The 19,851-nt window shown below is 41.3% G+C and overlaps 1 protein-coding gene across 4 annotated transcripts in view; it reads right to left on the bottom strand.

The window, feature by feature from the left end:
• Positions 1–19,315, bottom strand: part of CALD1 (caldesmon 1) — a 186,428-nt gene extending 167,113 nt beyond the window's left edge. For 2 of the 4 annotated variants that reach the window (XM_060305275.2, XM_060305274.2), the window contains exon 1: positions 19,139–19,315. The gene's annotated coding sequence lies outside the window, so the exon portion shown is untranslated. Of the gene's footprint in view, positions 1–14,379; positions 14,533–19,138 lie in introns of those variants that run through there. The other 2 variants (XM_060305273.2, XM_030853891.3) reach the window with 2 other exon arrangements.
• Between the last annotated feature and the right edge of the window lie 536 nt (positions 19,316–19,851).

Here is a 19,851-nt window from a genome sequence, read left to right on the forward strand (position 1 = left end):
ACATATGTAAAAATTCTTCCAGCTGTACCCTTAAGATTAGTGCACTTCATTGTATGTATATTACAACTGTGTGTACATTACACCTCCAAACAAGTGAAGGATGTAACAGTTCATCCTGAGTCAGCCTTTCCCATAGGCTCCAAAATCAAACCAGAAGGATTTAGTGGAAATTCTCTACTTTTGCTATAATGAAATCTCATTTTTGAATAAGTTACTCCCTATCATCTTCAAAAAAGAAAAAAAAAAAAATAGAAGAAGGAGCGGGGAGGGGAAAAGGGAAGGAGGACTAGGAGTGGGAGGAGAAAGGCAGGAAGGAGGGAAGCAGACACTCCCATCAAGTATCTCCTTTCACCGGTGTTCCCCTCATTTATTAATTTTTAGAGTACTTAAAAAAAGGAGAGAAAATTATGATCAAAACTCTTAAATAAGTAAATAAATAAGAAGACAAGAACGGCTTTTTCCAGCTGACACAGCGCTATACTGTCAAGTATTTCAGACATCTAGAGCTTGGTTTCCAGTAATTCGCAAGAGAAAACTATTCTGCCTTTCTCATTTTAGAGTTGACAAGGAGCTTCCTTGCATGACCCTGATTGATAACTGAAGCTGTTTTTCAGAATGAACCATAAATTATGACTGAATCATAAAAAGAACTACATTTGCAAGGGTTCTAAGTCAATGTTTATTCTATCTTGTTACCTCAAAGTTTATTTTTACATATGTTAAGCCTATAGCAGCCATTACTAGGCTTTTGGTATATATTACTTTAGAGGCTAAAATAATCCAGATTACTGAAGTCATAATGAAGGCAACGCACAGTCAGCTTTGACTAATTTTCTTTTTCAGGCTATATATTTTCAACTCTAAAAGGGTATACACGTACACACATTGAAAATGTGTCCTGTAAGTTCCCAGACACATACACAGAACATGTCTGTGTGATAGTTCTAGGTATGGCTGCTTATGTAGTATAGAGATTGTTCTAGTCTCTGAGCAGAGGTGCTGAATTGGTGGACAGTCCAATAAAGGGCTCATCTGAGACCCATGTGATGGTCGTGGTGGTTGTGTAACATTTGATAATGGTGGTGATGGTTGTGCGTGTGTGTGTGTGTTTTCAAATATGTAGGCAATCTGTCCTGCATGTATTATGGCAGACAAATGTGGCCTCCCTGAGATGCAGTCAAGATTGTACCAAAACAAAGGGAAGAAGAGGAACTCAAGTGGTGAGACAATACCTGGAGTAGAGTGGAGGAAAGAGAAGAATTGAGAAGGGGATAAGGGAAAATTGAAACTCACAATGACAAAAATGCAAAAAGGTTCTTGGGGTGGAAACAAAAAGAAGAATCAGAACATAAATGGTGTTGCTGTCTCTTTAAGATCCAAAAACAGAGGGAGTTGTTGCTAGGTGAAGTAGGATCTATGGGAGACAGAGAACAGCCATGGGGAGGATAACTGTCCATCCCAAATTACCCCGATAGTCTCCATTTAGAACCGCTTTTTTAGGAAAATTATTAATAGCTCCTCCTTTCCCTCTCAAAAGTGTCCTGGTTTAGATAATAAATGATAGAATCACCCTCTCTCTAGACCACATCTGGCCTAAGACAGAGAGTAGCTGTAAGTGGGACTAAAGCTGGGAAATGGACACCAAGAAGAGCTTTAAGGAAGCGGTAAAGGGAAACACTGGCTAAAGAAAAAAGGAAAAAAGGAGACCAGGTATAATATGTGGACAATTTGTAACCAATTATGCCAAACACAGTTAAAGTTAGAAAGGCCGTTTAGAGGAAAAAGTGTATAAAAACCTAAGGCTGGATGGGGAAAAGATAGAAGAAAACAAAGACAAAAGACAAATGATTCAGAACACAAATATGTGTAGGCTCCTATATTTCCCCCTGTATTTGGGGATTAGTGGTTATGATCAGCATGTATAAAAATGACTTAAAATGGCCATGCTGGCTTTCCACCCAGCGTAGGCACACACAAAGTCCCATCTGTTGCTGCCTCCCAGCCTGCTGCTCCAAAGCTGCTCACCTCCTCCCAGCGCTCTGCCTCTGAGCCCTGCAGGCTGCCTCGACCAAGCCTTCCCACCAAGCCCCCTCCCCCACTTCTGATGGCCGCATACCAGACTGTCTGCCACTGTGGTTTCACAGGCTTCCACAGATAGGCCACAGTATGTGAAGCTGCATTTCACTGCGTCATTTCAGAGACCTCTTTTGACTTTTTCCTGGATCAGAATTTTGTATTGCGAAAGGCAGAAAGTAAATGTCAAGGGCAAGTTCAAAAGGCTAAGTGATTTCTAGCTAAGCATTCCCTATACCCAGAGGGAAGACGGACTACCACCGGCAAGTGGGTCTTTCGCACTTAGCGTTTCAGAAAATACGTCTTATAGATTTCTGCCACCATTTTGAATTGGGGCATATTATGGGTTGAATTTTGTCTCCCTCAAAATTCTTATGTTGAAGTCCTAACTCCTAGTACCTCAGAACGTGACCTTTTTCGGAAATAGGGTCTTCACGGGGCAATCAACTTACAGTGAGGTCATTAGGGCAAGCCCTAATTCAATACGACTGGTATCTTTATAAGAAGAAGAAATTTGCATACAGAGAGGACGGTATGTAAACATGAAGACGGCCATCTATAAGCCAAGGGGAGAGGCCTGGAACAGATCCTTCCCTCACAGCCCTCAGCAGGAACCAACCCTGCTGACACCTTGATGTTGGATTTCCAGTCTCCAGAACTGTGAGACAACAGGTTTCTGTTGTTTAAGCCACCTAGTTTGTGGTACTTTGTTACAGCAGTCTGTCCTAGGAAACTAATATCCCAGATGCAGTCTGGTCACAAATGGGAGTTACGAGAAGCTGACCAGACTAATTATAGCTTTTCCATTTCCCTAAGAAGACTAAGTAATGCTTCTTTGGTGTATCTGAAAGAATGGGCACTCCCTATGGCAAGATGGGACTGGACGATCCTGAGGAAAGGATCTCTACTGCTCATGCCTCAAGTTTCTCCCTCCATGGAGTTGGTTATAGGGCCTGTGGTCTGAAATCCCCACTAGGACTGATTGGTATGGCGAAGGGTGATCACAGAAATATTCTGAGTTTTGGGCAGGAAGATCAAACTTAAACTGTGGAGCCTTATTAATAAATACACTGAGAATGGCTGGCACGGAAGTAGATCCTAACTTCTTTAGTCAGTCACTGAAGTGGAGGACTTCCCACATGATCCTCATAGAATCAGCTCTGTCTTGGCCTTTCGAGTACCTAAATTTGACATAATCAAACACTAAAACGGCTTGCCGTATTCGGACAAAGGGTTTAATCCTTCAGTACGTAGTTCCAGACTATCTCCCCTTGAGTTGAGTTAGAGAAAAGGGTGTAACCTGCTTGTCTATCTCTGCTCCCAGAAAAAGAAAACACAAAAATATTTCTGCATGTTTCTTTTCTTTCCTTCTTTTTAAAAGCTGCTGTAGGCCTAGGTTCTCATTCTGTCGAACACTCACTTGAATAACCTCTTGAGTCAGTAGTGAAAGCAATGGTGTTTAGCCCCACTTCCTTATACGGCAGGGAAAGACAATGTGCTTGTCTACTTGAACTGCAGTGTGGCTCTCTGACAAATTATAATGACTGGTTATGGAAACCTCCTGTTCTGGTTTCCATCGCTCTCCCCAGGACAGACACAGAACAGACAGCTGTAGGGAAATGGAAAGTGTTGGAGACAGGGAACAGTGTCGAATTTAGCTCTGCTCTTTGCCAGTTGTGTGACCTTGGGCAACTTATTTAATTTACTTTACTGCCCGGAGGTAGTTACCTTCAACCAGAACAGTGCTTGTCATCTAACAAGTATGCCAACAAGGTAGTTGAATGAGTTAGCTTACCTTCTCAACCATCTCTAACCTAAAAGGCTTGGGATAACTACCAATCATTTCTATTTGCTCTCCCTCCTAAGTTCAGTACATTTTTCCCTAGATAAGTCTCAGGCTTCTCCCCTCTCTCATTCTCTTCTTTCCTCCCTCCCTCTCTCACTCCATGTCTAAAACACTGAAAGCCTACAAAACAACCCAGCCTCGGGAATAATAAAACCCTTTAGCCATACTAGATAAAGATGATTTGGAATATTAAAAGCAGCACAGGGACTTCCCTGGTGGCGCAGTGGTTAAGAATCCACCTGCCAAAGCAGGGGACACGGGTTGGAGCCCTGGGCCGGGAAGATCCCACACGCTGTGCAGCAACTAAGCCCATGTGCCACAACGACTGAGCCTGCGCTCTAGAGCCCGTGAGCCACAACTACTGAGCCCTCGTGCCACAACTACTGAAGCCGGCACGCCTAGAGCCCGTGCTCCACAACAAGAGAAGCCACCGCAATGAAAAGCTCGCGCACCGCAACAAAGAGTAGCCCCCACTCACCACAACTAGAAAATGCCCACGCGCAGCAATGAAGACCCAACGCAGCCAAAAATAAATAAATAAACAAATTTACTAAAAAAAATAAAAGCAGCACAGCTCCAATGATAAGGGTAGGGGAAAAAACTCTGCGGCTGAAAGGGATGGTGGAGGTTGTCTGCCTCTGCAGAGCAGGGTTGTCCAAGTTCCAGAGACTGATCTAGTTTAGAAAGTGCTTATGCTGATCTGAAACAGGGTTTCCTGTAACTGTATCTATTGGTCCTAGTTCTACTTCCTGGAGAACCTGACATTAAAGAACTTGACATGACTTCATGTCATGGGGCTCCTTTTGCTCCATCTACATGATGGCGGTAGAGTAGGCAACTGGGGAGAGTTGGTGGCTAAGGGCATGGGGACTAAGAAGAGCCCCATGCCTACAGATAGCCCCCACAGGAAGCCACGGCTGATAGCTGACGATTTTTAACTTAGTGCCTATTATGTGCAAAGCAGTTTAGGGGTATTATTTATAGTCCTTATAACAACTACCAAATGGAGGAACAATTATCTCCTTTTTATAGGTGGAGAAACAGGCTAGAAAACGGTAAATTTGAGATTCAAACTCAAGTCTTCCTGATTTCAAAGTGTGTTCTCAAGTAAGTCACATCCCCAGAGCCTCGCACAAAATCAGATGGAGCAATTAGGCAGCACGGTGTGGTGGTCGAGTGGACTAGGGAGCCAGATCATCTAGGTTTGAATCCTGACTCTGCCACTTACTAGCTGTGAGACGTTAGATGTGTTACTTAGCCTGACTGTAACTCAGTTTCCTCATCTGTAAATCTGATTGTTATGAAGATTATTTATTGGATTCGCTACTTGGCCTGTGTCAGGCGCTGCTGTAAGCACTCAGTACTGATACAATTAGAGAGGAGTCAGTGAATTCAAACATGAATATTGGCTTCAGCTTTCTTATCAAGAAGAAATTATGGACATTTATTCCTTTACTCATTTAGCTCACATATGAAGCACCCACTATATGTGGGTCAAGGCACTTTTTTAGGCTCAAGTCACAGCACCTGAAAAACACAGACAAAGTCTCTGATTTCATGGTGCTTATGTTCTAGGAGCATAGGAAATAATAAACGAGTGAAGAAATAAACAGGCAGTCGTAAGCATACGTTATGAATATGCATGTAACTAAACAACAAAGGTATCCTGATTGGCTCTTCAGGGTAGAGGCTAATTTTACTGACTTGATACCTTAGGGTCAGTGCTGTGCTAGTAAATGTTTGATAACAAGCCTTGGGGGTTGGCAGGTGAGGAGAGTCTGATTTGTAGTATTTGCTAATTTCCAGGGTGTAAATACTTCCATCGTGGTTGATCTCAAGCTCCCAACATGACATCCGTGAATGAAGAACTGGGAGAAGAAGTTCTCTTGCACAGCATTTGGTAGTATTTCCATTATATGGACACAATAGATGTAACTAACCTTGAGAGCACAGATAATAGTAAAATGTAAAATAATTAGGAAGGGATGAGTTTTGAGTATTTATTACCATGGTTTCGATACAATGTATTTAACCCAAAGTCTATATAATTTAATTTTTAATGATGACAGTGCATAACAACTAGTTCTCAAAATCTTAAAAATTTAACAGTTGGCTTTTGGGAGCTTGCATGAGCTGGCTCCACACACCACTGTTTAGGGAGCATGGAGAGGGAGACAGTTCAGGGGAAAAGGAGACTGAGTCACTGTCGCGTCATTACGCAGATGCGGGTCCTAATCTAACTCCTTTTTAGCTGCTCTTTTCCAGCAAGCTCTGCTTTCCCGTACACAGTGGAAGCGCTGCTCTGTAAACCAAATACCGTCGGTACAAATATAGCAACAATTCTGGCATTCTTATTGGACCAGTTTGCTCATGCAGAGATAGTTTTAGCCCTACAATCCTTAGTGAATATAATTTATGTACTCGGTGCTCTGAATATGGTAGATTGTTGTGCGCAATACAGAGGATTAACTCCTGACTGTTGAGTAAAGGAAGACCCTAGAGATGGATTTTCTGTCCTGCAAAAGTAAATTATTCCCCCTTTCCATGAACCTGAGGCCTCTTGTCTCTTAGGGCTCACAGGCTTCTGAAAGGGCCACCCAGGGAAGCACCTAAGGCCCCAGCCTCAGAGGAGATGGACGGCGGGAGTGGAGGAAGCTTCTCCCCTATTCCCACTAAGGATTTGTACATTCCTTACCACAAAGTGGAGAAGACAGAAAAACATTTTCTGTTTTTTCTTGGTAAGTTAAATATCAAAAGTAACCAATCTTCAAAACATCCTAAGGACAGGAATACTTAAAGAGACAATTTTTCCTCAAGTTACCCCTCCCCCGAAGCCTAAATTTCACTTAGTAATGGTGGCTGGAACAGGAAGTGGAAATACCATGAGAAATTTTATTCTTGCCACATTTTCAATGCTTTACAAAAGGAAACACTGGAAATCTCATCAGAAAGCTTGACCTTGCCGGGTTGATAACTCTGCAGCCAAACCCAGAGTACTGGAAGCTGGAGGAATTTTCAGATAAATATTCTAGCGCTTCTGGAGGGACTCTTCATCAAAACTGATTATTTGGAATAGACAGCTGTAACTTTTACAAAGAAATTATTTGAAACTAAACAAGTAGGCTTCTGAGGAATAAGTGACTCCATGCATCTACTCTAAGTTATTTTAAGCATAGATGTGCAGAACTGTTTCTCAGGCAGAGTGTTTTAGCAGAATCATCAGGGAGTCTTCACAAACTGGACCCCAGTGGATGGGTCTCAGGGATGTATGTTTTCAGAAAACCCTACAGTTGACTCCAATTAAGACGCCGGTTAAGATCTCCTGGATTATAGGCAAATCAGGCTGCGTTGTACAATCCAAATCCGTAAGCTGTTAAAATGGCACATTCGTGCTATCAGGAGAAGCAGCCTGGTGTCCTGAGAGGTTAACAGTGTGGGGCTCGGGAGATGTGTGTGCTGGAACCACCTTTGCCACTAATTAACTGGGGGACCTTGGTCAAGTCACTTGGTTTGTTCTTTCATTCAACAGATATTTACTGGGCTTCTGTGATGTGCCAGACACTTGGTATATATTAATGAAAAAAATAAATGTTTTTTACGAATCTTACTGACATGAATCAAAGAAACCTACAAATACGTGTATAATTTTACTCGGTGTGGCTAAGCTTTAGTTTCTCATCTGGAAAATGAAAAATAGATTACTGGTTCATTTTCTTTTTCAGAGTTTCTTCTCAAGATCCCAGATTTCTTGCCCCAAACTTCCCACACACAATATAATTACATGTTTTAGGTCCACTGATTGAGAAAATACAATACCAAAAGCTACTATGAATTCAATAACTATTTAAAATAAATTGACATTTGTGTCATCATAATGCATCTATATAATTAGAAAAATAGTAGCACACGTTGTTTACTCAGTTTGTCAAAATCATTTGCTGCATATATGGACTTGTTTACCTATTGCAATAATTTAGTGGCCTCCCAGGGGTCCAAGGTGCAGAGGTTAGGAACCTACAGACCATATCAATCACATGAAATACAAGATACTTGAGTAGCAATGGCCCTTTTCTTCCACAACAGACATCACTATCAATGACAGCGGTTTTTTGCCCACAGAGAGTTTAAACTCAGTCTCAGAATCCTTCTCAACACAGTATTCCAGATGGTCACTACCAACTGTTTAAAGCTGGCAAACAGAGGAAAAATTATTGGCACTCCCTGGGCTAAATGACTCCTAAGGCCCTGCACAGCTTTAAAAAATCTATGAATCTTATGTATTCAGTTTTGCTGTCTTGAGAAACACAAATGCCTTCTCCCCTCTCTACGTAAAAGTTCTTCAAATGTTTGAAAGACATCCATGTGGCCCCTACATTTTCTTTCCTTTGGGATAAACAGCTCCAGATCCCTTATCTGTTCCTCATATTCTGTTGTCTTGACCACCTCTGGCCTTTGACGCTCACCCCTGTTTGCATATTTGTCAATATTTCCCTGAAGAACAGCCCAGAACTTCTCTCACTCCCCTTGATAGACATTGAGACATGCGTTCAGTGACTGAAAATTACATTGCAAACATTGCCGAGAACTGAAATGTCCTTGATTGAGAGTATACTAGCTTTTGTGCATTAAACTTATTAAGTACTGTGATTTACATTGAGATGTAGTTCTTTTCATTTATTAACATTATTAAGTCATTACATATTTAATTTTAAAGATTGCCTTACTTTGTGGGAAGCCATATCACACCTATGACTCATATGAAAATACTCAAGTGTTTTTCTTTAGAATCTTTCTAAAATGGATAATTCTTATCTTTTCAATTATCGGTGGTACAAGCTTCCAGGCCAACTCCTTCAAGATCGGCTCATCAGGCCATGCCAAAGTGATAATCAGGAACTGTATGACCCTGACATTGGGTGTTTGCCTCTCTAGGAATTCAGTCACATAAAAATTCAAATGATATTCATTGATAGCTGTTGGATATTTCAGCTAATTTGCTTTCCATGCCTAACTTTCTCTTCTAACTAAAATTGCCCACTGGGCTTTTTTTCCCCCAGGGGTGACTACTGCAGCCAGACACACTGGTAATTCATCCACAGGCATGCCAGTAACCCTTGATGTTCCCTCCGCTAAGGGATTTGCCAAAGACAATAGTTACTAGCTGAACCAATCAGATTTCCTCTCTCAGAATTTAACCAGGAAGCACAGAAGGAATTTTCCAGTCTGCAGAACGACAAAAAGCAGCAGCCACATGTGCTGCAGCTGAGTTACATTAATGGCAGCACATAGACCTCTGCTGAGATTGTTTGACCCACCTTGATTCCAGCCCCATTCTCTTTGGACTTTGGTCCTATCTTGGCTTCTATTCTTGGATTTCCTTGTGATTCCATCCCTTTATTATTCCACATGTATCTTATAGTTCTGCGCCATTACTCAAGCTACTGAAGCTTATTAATATAAGGGTCTCTTTGTTCCGAACCCAGTGTCAAGAGCTCTCACACATGTCACCGTACCTGTCTGTACACTACCTTGCTAAGCAAGCTCTTGGTCTTTAACCTCCTGACTTCTGGTTTTTGCTGTTTCTCTTTTTCTTACCTGGCTATGATTCACATGTTAGCCCATGGGTGTATTTTATGTCCATTCTGGCTTAGACCCTCCTGACACCAGTGGAACTAAAGTCCTTGATATTTCTGGCCCTTGGGTCCCTGGCTGGGGGTTCCGGGCTTGCTCTGGTCCTGCCCCTCTTTAGCACTCAGGTGAAATCTGCCTAGTTCCCCAGCTTGAGACAAGGGAGAGGGAATGTTACATGTGGGTGTAAAAGGAACTAATGACACGTTCCTACTTACTATGTCTTTCTCTAAGTGAGATGACTTCCTTACAGTCAAGTGCTTTCATCCACGTATTCACAAAACAATGATAGAAGCCTCAGGAAATGATTAAAAAGTAATTTATCATCAAGTTAGCCATCGTTGGTACATATAAATTTTTTAAAAGGAAAGCCGTATACTAAAATGAGTGCTTAATAAGAACACCCTATTCACCTAAAATATTCCCCCAAATATTCATTTTCCTTCAGCCATTCCCTCACTGCTGTTTAGCAATCCTGTAATTAAGCTCTTAGCATACACTTAACAGCAGCCATTCCTGAATTCTCCAGTCCCTAAGCTCCCCACAGAAAACTGCTTCTCTAGAGATGATCTCGTTTTCTTTGAAATGGAGGCCATATGAGGTAATCTCCTTCTATATTTGTGTGTATTTACACCTTCCTGTCTTCCTTCCAAAGAATCTGGGAAACAAGATTGTTTTGGTCATGTTTTGGTCCCATCTACCCTTGTCTCCACTGGGGATCAAGACTTTACCTCACTCCCCACCCCCGACCGCCTCCCCCCCGCCCCCAACCGCCCCCCCCGCCCCCCCCCACTCAAGGGTTTCTCACAGGTCGGTCAGAAAGGTGGGTTCGCAAAGGACCTTGAGGGGTTAGAGTTTTTATCAGGTTCTCGAAGATGTCCAGGAGAAAAACAACAACAACACAGGGAAGAACAGCTGACCGGGCAGCCCCGTCACCTCTGCCTCACAGCCCGCGGTCACCCTTTCCTTCTCCCCTCCGCTCACAGCACTCACCCACCACCAGCCAGCTGTGAGTTGGGGGTGAGAAGCAGAGTGGCTCTTTACCACAGAAATGGTTCTACCATCTCCTCTGTCCGCTCTAACCTTTCTCCCTTGGCCTAAAAACATGATGACGCGTTTCCCTGCCTCGAACATATCTGGGCTTGACCCTTCTGCTTTTGTCTGGACTTCCTCCTAGAGCCAGGCCACTGCAAGTTGTCAGTGTTGGATCAGGAAAACCCCCTGTTTGGACTGGGGGTGGAAGAATTAGAGAATCTGGTAGAGGCGGAGGCTTGGGGGAGGGAAGTTAGGGATGCCACCCAGGGTCAATTACAGGGGACCCAGTTGGGGGTACTAAAGACTGAGGCAAACAGAGACGAGAAGGCAGATCCAGGGAGCAGTCTGGTCTCAATACCAACAGGAACCACAGCCAGGTGCTCCTGATTACCTCAGCCTCCTTACAAGGCCCAGGCTTGACATGCTGGGATTAGTTCCATGCTTTTGGCTGGAGGCAGAGAAGCTGCCTCATTTACTAAGGCCTTTCTGTTGTCAGCACCTTGTCATTGGTCTTCCATTCAACTAGATCTTCAGGTTCCTGGATATGGCCTTACACCATTGACAACCCATCTTATTGGCCCCCTGATACCTGTGTCCTCCTGGTCTCGGATTACCAAAGCCAAAATTTAGACAACACTGGGGTGGACCAGTATTCCCTAACTCTGGGTTCAGGGTTTTAGAAAGAAGTAGGATCTAGAAGGTGTCACTCAAGGGTCCTCAAATATGAGGAAGGAAGGAGCAGATAATTCGGGAAAATAGATAAGAAGTGGAGATACCAGCCAATACCAGCCAAAATGAGCATAATGTCCAGAGGACTCAAACTGCAGGCAGTGGAGTATACAGCCTATAGAGAAGAGGGGGCGAACAGCTCCATCCCATTTACACATCTTAACCACTGTGGGAGGTGCGAGAAACATTAGAATGCCCATTCTACAGATGAGGTCAAAGAGTTGATGACTCCCCTCAAACGTCTGGGCTTTTTATATAGGGGAACCAGTACTGGGACTGACCTCTCCTGAGTGGAGCCAGAGCTACAAGTATCTCTTTAAATTAACCAACTACTCAGAACCTATAAGCCTCTCTCCAATAATAAACTTTGATTAACTTGATGGATGAAGGACTTTCAGTAAGGAGCAAATAGTTCTATTTTGGGGCTTTGAGAGAATCTACCCAAAAAACTCTTTTTTAAAGTCTGAAAATTCTTTGGCAGCATCTTTCTAACCTCCTCCTTAGTCCTACCATGCTATTTGCATACCACTTCGTCAGCATTTTCCCCTGTCTCCCACCGGGGCCTCACCCTACCGCGTTTCTGAGACATGTGATAGACTGCAGGCAGGTGGGCAACCAGCTACTCCCTCCTCATGCCCATGTCTAAGTCACTTTTTTGTCTTGCTGAAGAATGACTAACTAGTAACCATCCTACCACGAAAATGACAAATGGAGACAACTGCATGTGTTTCTAAGAAAAGGCCTCCTAAGGTACATTTTACTTATCAGAACAGAAAATATGTAGGCTGGACTCTGGAACTTTCCATGGCTGAGCACAGGACCACCCTATACCATCTGCCCCAGAGCCGGAGATCCTCAGGCCAATCACAGGAGCCAATTAGAATTGCTAATAGCCTCACTGTCAGGGCATACTTATACGTATCTCGCTTAAATCCTTTAAACTTCAGTTTGAACCTTCTCTTAACTTTAATGTAAGAATTGTGTATTTATTTAAAGCAATCTTTTGATCCTAATTATTTAAATTGTGCATTCTACTGGTTTTGAACAATGGAAACAACCCAGCCTGTTACCTGTGGATCAATTCATAGTACATTCCTTGTGTGTGCTAAGATCAACTTTTTATTAGTGATTTTTTATTCCAGCCTTTTGCCATTGTACTTCTCTTTATTGAATGATTTTAATAAAATGAAAATTTTTGCACTGTGGTTTCACTGTGCTCCGTTTACCTCCCTATTTGGGGAGATGTGTCCTAGCTAATATTCAACAAGAGGAAAGTAGCACAAAGAGTGGCCTAAAGTCCTACGTAAAGTAAAATATCCAAATCCCCCTGTTCCGTCACTATGTAGCGCAGAACGCTTAAAGCATTATTTCAAAAAAATGTGTTTTTCTGGTTGTTGGGGGTGAGAGACCACACGAGGAGGCCGGGAGAGAGCGGTGGTAGCAAAGTTTGAACTCTCAGGGATTCGGAGATGTTGGTTTCAAAACGGAATTTATCCTCAAATCCCAAGATTATAGATTTCCTTCCAAATTGCATTCCCAACACGGCTTAGAGAACAGTTGAAAAAGAAATTGCTCTCCATATTTTGATTGACATTAAAAACACTGTGAAAATGGTCTGGAACTTGATCTCTTCGAGGGAAGGACAATAATCAAACTATAGCTTTTGCCTGCAGCCTTTCTTTCACACTTACTCAGAACTGTTCCAGGAAAAGAAATTCACAGGGAATTTTGTACTCATATATCACTTCTAGAAGGAGAGGGAGGCATTCTCAAGAAAATTATCCCCAAACTTTTAAATACAGAGAGAGAAGATTAATGAATCGCAACACAAAACCACCTCTATCCATGGAATAAAATCAAACTGAGGCAATCATTTGGAGCTGGAAACCTTTAACATCCAGGTTTATTTTTTTAAAAAGATCAGATTTGCCCTTCTTGCTACATACCACCTAGTCTTCACTTAAGTTCTAGACATCCATGTCTGGTTTTGCCAAACACATTAGAAGGATTTTACTATTTCAGTTTACAAGTCCATCTGCATAGCCCTATTAATCGAAGGGATCCATGAATACCAAGTACTTTGTTCTCACCCATTTTTTTGACCATGCATTTCATTGCTACAGCACTAAAATTCCCCCACCCTGTACAATCAGCTCTCTCTAAAAGGAATTCCAGGCTACTACCAACTAGCTGCCTGTACTACTGTTTAAGATGCCCCAATATGTCGGACTATCTTGAAATGAAAGGCTGTTTCCTCCCTTTTCAGAACACACTTGCAACCTACACCTTTTTCAAATTCTCTAGTGACACTCAGGCATGCTTTCAAACAGAAAATAAGATTTCTTAAGAAATAGTTTGGTCGGATGTTAAATGCGATTTCTAAAAACACACCCTCTAGCACATGCATTCTCTCATTATTAGGTTTTATAGGAAACAGATCATGGGAGGCATCTTCTGTCTCAGCAAATATCAGATCAGTTACATTAACCCAGCCGGTGCTAAATGCCAGTGCTCTTCCCCGCTCTGACCTGATTTCCTTGCAGCTCTAGAAGTTTAGTCTTAAACACTGGTAGCAGAATAAAATGTAAATGACTTTGGTTACAAATTATCACTTTTTGGTTTCTCATCAACCTAAAAAGTTATTGTTCTTTTTAAAGCAGAACCTCTTTAAATCTCTGATAATAAAAGATGCAGGAGAGACTTCTGGTGTGAGCAGACAGGCACAGAACGGCTACTGACACTGACCTACGGCTATCAGGTATAACCCCCATGACACTCCTGAACAAAAGGCTATCTTATCAAAGTTGCCAGTGGTCCCTGAATATACGTCTCTATATAATCGCTCCTCTCGTCCCAACTCTAAGAACAAAACTTGAGATCTCATCCTGTTTGTCTTCCGGGAACATCTGCAGGGCAGCAAAGCCCGGTCTGGCTCTGAGAATTTGCATGGTTTACTGGCGTTTACAATCTTGCATCTCCAGCTACCTTGGCCAGGAATGTTGACTGAAACCCGGAGAAAGTCCCCATACTCTCTGGAGGAGATTATAAGAAAGCCCTCTGTGCCTTACCTCTCAGGCTGAAACTTCTTCCCAGGGACTAAGTCAGAAAGCAAGGACTGATTTCTTTAAGCAGAAGCACAGCAAGAGTGCAGGCAGGCAGGCAGCCTAATACACACTGCTCTATTCAATAAAACTCCAGACCGCCCTTCCTTAGCCCCTCCCAGAAGTCCATGCTAAGTGAACACATATCCCCTATGTTTACAGTCGGCATCGGTGGTATGCATTGTCCTGTAGTTTTTCTAATAGGCAGCCAATGACGACACCCCAGCCGAGGTGGATGCAGCCTGCCTGTGGAGATGCCTGTCATTCCCTAGGCATGCTCAGGAAATCACTCATCAGAAAAACCAAGACCTAAAAAGCTCTGAAGCTGCGTGCTGGCTGCCAAAACCAGCCTGCTACATGCCCTTTTTTGGTTATCCTTAGCAGGGCCTCTGGAAGTGAATCCATTGTCAGGAACAATCATAAGAAATGTTAATCTTGGAGAAAGAGGCTGTCTTGTAGAACACAAATGGAACTTTAAAAAAGAAAGCACGGTCCATGAAACTTAACAGTCCGTAAGTTTACTGGGGTGGAGGTGGGGAAGGCTTTTTAATTGAGGGATCCTTGATAGCGTATTTCTTTTAAAAGTAGTTGTACATACAAAATGAAGTTAAATTGTGTATGTAATTGTAAAGCCTGAAATGGCTAGGACTCAGGTCTGATGTACAGGCTAGATTTCAACCTGAAAGAGGCACAGCCTCCTAAAATATGTCTACGTGTGTTATAAAAACAACTAATAAAAAAAAACTTAGGTCTTTTTTAGTAGGTAATGTTTGCCAGAACAAGTGTGCTGCCAGAAACTCAGCTAGGCAGGATCCTATGGGCTTGGCTATCCTCATTGGTTTTCCAAATCACCTTTCTCTCTCCCTCCCCCTCCTCTTTGTTTATTCAGATTTGGCAACAGAGAGATATTGCTAGAAACTAAACGCAACAGAGGGGGTATGAAGGAACCCAGCACCTGCTTTGGAGCTGGTGTAGACGGATGCATATGCCCACAGAGATGACACTGATGCTATAGTGACTTCTTGAAAGGACTCCAACCAACTCTTCCTTGGGTGGGATGTGTGCTATGAGAGGGTCAGAATTAGGAGATGCTGAATTGCAATGAAATTAACTAGCCCGTGTGTATATATACTCTGGGGTCTTATACTTCTCAATATAGAATTCACTCAATTAGTCGATCAGTGCTTAATTCAACAGCAAGAGACTATGAGCACTTCCTGTTTGTCAGGCCTGGGTCTAGGTGCTCTAGGTGCTCTACCTCATTCACTATTGCTCTGTGTTTGGAGACTGTTTCATCACTGGCTAAGAGGAGTTAAAATATTTTCCCTGGCTAATTACAAGTCCAGAAGCATGGTCTTCAAAAATCTTAGGTTTTGCCGTATAAGCCTTTCCCTATTCATGAAGATCCAAATTAGAAATGATCTCTACTTAGGAAAAAGTCCCTGCCCTTTGTGCCTCACTCAGAAGGCTTGGGAAGTGATTGATCCCTATGGTGGCTTCCTTCCTCAGCCCTGAAGCACTAACAAGTTACCCAGAGACATCTATATCAACCCACACTCATCTTTTTGGGGGAAAGGCTACTCTGTCCCCTCTTCCCAACTGCTACTGCAGCACAGACTAAAAAAAGCTACAGCAAAGGCTGCCAGGCAGAGGGAGAGGTGAGCTTCAGGCATCCCAAGTTAAAACTCAGAATGCACTTTCCCAGGGAAGCAGAATAAATAATGGCTTGTGGGTATAGAACAGTCAATGCTACATTTCAAGTACGCTGTGGTTCAACCAGGCATGTGTGGAACACCACTGTTTATAAAATTGTTCCTATGGGAAAATGTTTTCTGATCCCAAATAAATGATTTGGAAATAAACTTTGGGAACACAACCCATTTGGGCTGCTGGGGACAGGTTGTAAGGATAGAATAACACTTCGCAGTCCGGTAAACTGCTGAGCTTGAAGACATTGTAGGGCAGACATCAGTGAGTTCTGAAAACAACTCAGCTGGTGAAATCTGTGTGAAGATATGACCTGTGTCCAGAGATGTTTGGCGCCTGTGATCTCTAGGCAGCATGGACCGTAACTCAAAGAGGCCTGTTTTAATGTGCTGCTTTCCATGGCCACTGCTGATTACATCCTAAGCAGCATTCTCCCTGCTTGTTTGAGTAATACCCTTTGGTTGAGCAGCATCAGGGCATAATTTGCCATTGATGAATAAAATAAGTACCAGCTTTCCAGAGGAAAGAAAAGTTGTGCTATGAATGGGGAAAATATTATCAGCAGGAAACATGGAAAGGACATGCATTTTGCATGGTTTTTAGGAGATAAATGGCTAAATATTTTTGGATTATGTCTTTAGAAAAGAGACATATGTTTCCCTAGATAAATTCTGAATACGGGGTTTTGTGGATGAGCAATCATTCAGCCTATTTTGTGTATTTGAAAATAGACTTATTGTACAGGAACTCTATAGTTGGAAGAATAATTTAACAAACTGCATGTAATATACACCATGATACAGAAAAATTCTTTTTTCATTTTTTTTTAACTTTTACTTTTTTAAAAATAAGCAGGAATAAAAAAGAAATGAAAGGGAATAAAAAGAGAGAAAAGAGATATATGTTGCCAATCTCTGCCACGGGAAACTTTACTTGAATAGTATTCACTTTTTCCAGAAAGTCATTTGTAAATGACACTAAAAACACAGGATTTATATAGGAAATTTCTCTGGAATTTATTTCCCACTTGGATCATCCCAGATAAAGAACAGCTTGCCTAGCGTAGGATATATCTACCTGATCAAACCATAACAAATCTAAAAAGACATTTGGAAACATCTGGATGATTCACTGTATTTTTTCAGTTCCAACTGAGTATTTGCGATCATGTAGATCAGTAGTAACAGTTTTATTTTGCTAGTGTGTCAATTTGGGAAAGTAAAAGCAGGCCATACTTTTTTCATTCAAAATTAAAATCCCTTCATTGAGTTCCATGGAAAATATACATTCTTCCAGCTTAAAATATCTACTTTATTGAATTGAACAGATATTTCAAACATTTTAAAAGACAGTAGAACATCGCCCCCACCACCAACCCACACAACCTTCTGTTCCTCAAATGAAGTAAGTCCAGAGACTCAAGTTTATAAAACACTCAGATCAGACTGGTAGACTGTTGATACCAAAATTGGACAACAAAAACAGTAAAAAAAAAGAAAAGAAAAGAAAATTAGACTAAGTGTACTTACAAACGTAGACGAAAAAATGAGCATATTGAATCTAACTGTGCAAAGAAAAAGAAGACAAGGCCAATGCTGTGATGGTCAAAATCTGAAAATCTATTGACATATTATACACTACTAGCAGTTTAAAAGTTTTAAAAAAAATAGAAAAAAGAAAAGAGAAAGATCATCTCAATAGATGAAAAATAATACTTGGTAAAATTAGTAATCACTTCTAGAAAAAAAATCTCTTAAAAAACTAGCAATAGAATCTTTATAAACATAATGAGAGACATTTACCAGAAATATAGAGCAAACATCACGCTTAATGATGATATTTAAAAGTATTCCCGGTACAATCAATGAAAAGACAAGAAGGAATATTATCTCTTTTACAATTAAAAAATGGGCTGGAAGTCCTAACCAAGACAAAGAAATAGAAAAAAGGAAATAGGAGCTATTGGAATTAGAAAGAAAAACAAATGTCTTTATTTTCTATGACATGATTATCTACGTAGAAATTTCAAGAGAATCATCAAATATATTAGAACTAATAAAAGAATTTCGCAAGATAATTGGAATCAAGTTCAGTATGCAAAAATCCAGAGTTCCTGTAACCAGCCATCTTTCATTTTAAAATATAGTGGGAAAATATGCTATTCATATTACTAACAAAAGTGTGCACTAGCTGGGAATAAATGTAACAAAACACGTGCAAGAAAATTACAAAATTTTTATTTCCTGGATTTAAGGACATAAAAGGCCCGCCTAAATGGTGAAATATATCACTTTTATAAATGGCAAACCTAAAAACTATAAAGATGTAAACTCTCCTCAAATTAACCTATGAATTTATTATTCCAGCTAAAATCCCTAAATGATATATTTTGTAGAACTTGACAAAACAATCCTAAAAGTCATATGGAAAAGTAAAGTTCTGAAAAAAAGGACTAATATATTTATTGGGCAATTCTAATTAACATAAGACAAATAGACCAATAGAATAAAGTAAAAAGCCTAAAAACAGTCCCAAGCATTTATGGAAACTTTTAAAAATAACAGTGAAGGCATCACAGATCAGGGGGAAAATGGTGGACTATTCTATCCATGGTAAGATTACAATTGATTATGTGAAAATAATAAAATTAGATTCAGAATTCCTACCCACACCCAAAGAAACTAGACTATGTGAAAAACGAAACTTGAAAATGATTAGGAAAAATTGTAGGAGAATACTTTTAAGATAGAGTATGGCAGGATTCTTAAATCATAAAAAACAAAATGTACAAACGAAAAGATTGAAAAATTTTGAGGATACCGTTAAACTCCTCAGATCAAATGCACAATCTTCATTTACTTCTGCCTCTTTCCCAAACCTCATCAAAATAATAATAAAGAAAGAAAAAGTCATAAATAAATCGTACAGGGCAAAGAGTGCTGGAAAGGAATCAACATAATTCGATGTCAGCCAAATTCTGGAATACGGAAAATGGATGCATGGTTGATAATTGACTTACCAGAGATGAGAAACTGAACTCTGGCCCTGGAGAGCGGAAGGCCGATGGACAAGAAAGAAGCCGATTCAAGCCTCAAAACCAGGAAAAACTCAGGATTTGGAAGCTCTGGGAAACTCTGAGGGTGAGGGATGGAGCAGAAAACAGGTTTGGTTGAAAATCTGTGTAAGGAACAGTTAGAAACCCAGATACTCCTCTCCCCACCCCACCAGCCAGACGCACACCCCTCCCTGAACCAGACAGAAACTGGAAGTTTATTTTCTGAAGAGAAAGGCTGGCCTCAGAATGTCAGGCAAAGCAGTGGACAGAAAAGATGCCATGTGCTGAAAACAGACTTTGAAATGAACGTCTGCTCAAGGAACACTAAGCCCCGACCCCTCACTCTGCGGGGCTCCAGGACTCTCACAGTCAGGTTTGTACTCCACAGAAAGGAAACTGGGGGATTCCACTCCAGGGAAACTGGCATGCTCACGGAAAAAAATCTAAAGGCACAACATCTGAGGAACTCCGGAAATGTCTGTCTTAACACCCAAGGCCCTTTTGTGAACTGTGCACAGGAACTTTCAACTGGCTGTTTAGCATCTCACTCTTAAATACGAACATCAAGTTAAGGAAAGGCTCTGAAAGAGAGATTAGGACAACAGAAAAAAGAAACTCAGAGGAAAAAGAGGCAGGGTGAGAAACAGAGAAAAAGCTTCAAGAAGACTATAATTACC

This window comes from Globicephala melas, chromosome 9, assembly GCF_963455315.2.
Source record: "Globicephala melas chromosome 9, mGloMel1.2, whole genome shotgun sequence".
Classification (NCBI taxonomy): Eukaryota; Metazoa; Chordata; class Mammalia; order Artiodactyla; family Delphinidae; genus Globicephala; species Globicephala melas.